Genomic DNA, 1,532 nt, shown 5'->3' with positions numbered 1-1,532 from the left:
CGTCTTGCAGAGGTGGAGGCGGAAGCGTGGCGAGGTGGCTGGAGTCTGAGTCACGTTGGTGCCCTCTGCCCGCCCTCCAGCCTTGCAGAGGTCCCTGCGCTGCCCATCTACTCAAAACCCTCCAAAAGCTCCAAACTCACTCAAAATAAAAGGCGTGTGCTCCCAGCCCCTCCGGCAGCAAACGGCTCGCAGCCCCTTTCCCTCACCTCCTCTTCCTTCACTGGCTTAGGGGGCTCTGCACCCGCTGCCGCGGCACTTGTCTGTTCTGTGGGTTTCTGAAGGCCCTGCTCTTAGGACAGTGCCCCCCCACAGGTGCTCCAGTGAGCACTGCTGATGGAAGGGAGGAAGGGAGGGAGGGCGGCCAGGTCTCCTCTGTCCACCCTGGGGCCGCTGGTGTCCTCCTGCTCCCCTCTCGACCCACCGTCAGACCTGCCTCTGGGGTCTTCACCAGCCTCACCCGTCCCCGGTTGCTTGGGTGTTCGTCTTGCCTGAAAGACAGGTGCCCCTCGTTTATCTGTTCCATAAACTGACCAATCGAGTTGGGATTCTGCGAAGTTCAACGGCATCTTGGTTCCACTTGTAGTAAAGGAAGAATGGGGGGAAGGAAGGCCAGCGGCAGGCACCGTGGTCCAGTTTTCTGAATTTACCGTGAGGACTGAAGAGTTAGCATCTGACACCATCTCCAAAGGACATGGTTCTGTTTTATGTGAACAAGAGCTGGAAGAGTGACTTTGGATTTGTCAGGGTGCTAAAAATAACCACGCTGCCTGTTTACCTTTGATCCCAGCACACACTGACAGAAGAGAGACCGTTGTCTCCCAGGCGCGTCCCGTTTGCTAGTGAAAGTCAGCACCACACAGTTTCCTGAGCAGTCACTCCTCAACCTCCCCCCTTTCCTGCGCCTGCAGCCAGCCCTCGCTCTAGATAGCAAACGCCCTGTGGGCAGGAGGGCGGTCCCCTGTGTAACAACAGCACGGACCACAGAGGGGCTGGGGAGGCCTCAGGGACAGGTACCCAGGGACCCTGGTGGCCACACTTTGCTTGCCAGCCGCGCCTCCAAGATCCCGGCCTTTCCTGGAACACAGAACTGTTTTGGGAAAAGTCCTTCAGTCCCACATTGTGGGCTAAGGGAGGAAACTGTGAGCAGAGCCCAGCAAATGCTTTCCGTCCAATCCTATTGCTCCTGCACTCCAAGGCCCACCCCCTCCCTGGCTCTTGGCTGGTCAAAAATATGGCCAGTTTATATAAAATCCTGTTTTGTTCATAGTAACCCCTCCCCCTCCCCCTCCATCTGAACTGGCCAAGCGCACTTAAAATTCTAAGACCTCTATTTGAGAAAGGAATCTTCAGTAAGCTTCCTGAGGCCACCTACCAAGGGGGGCACGGGCAGGGGGCGGCAGGACATGACCCCGGCTCTGAAGCACACATCCACTTGGCTCAATCCCTAGCTAAGGGACCCCAGGAGTGGAAGGGAATCAGGCAGTGTAAGCCTCCAAGCTGGAGGGGAAGGGGCAGTCGGTGGGCGGGCGCCC

Source organism: Suricata suricatta, chromosome 17, assembly GCF_006229205.1.
Source record: "Suricata suricatta isolate VVHF042 chromosome 17, meerkat_22Aug2017_6uvM2_HiC, whole genome shotgun sequence".
Lineage (NCBI taxonomy): Eukaryota > Metazoa > Chordata > Mammalia > Carnivora > Herpestidae > Suricata > Suricata suricatta.
The sequence above is the reverse complement of the archived record's forward strand: the minus strand, read 5'-3'. Positions refer to the sequence as shown.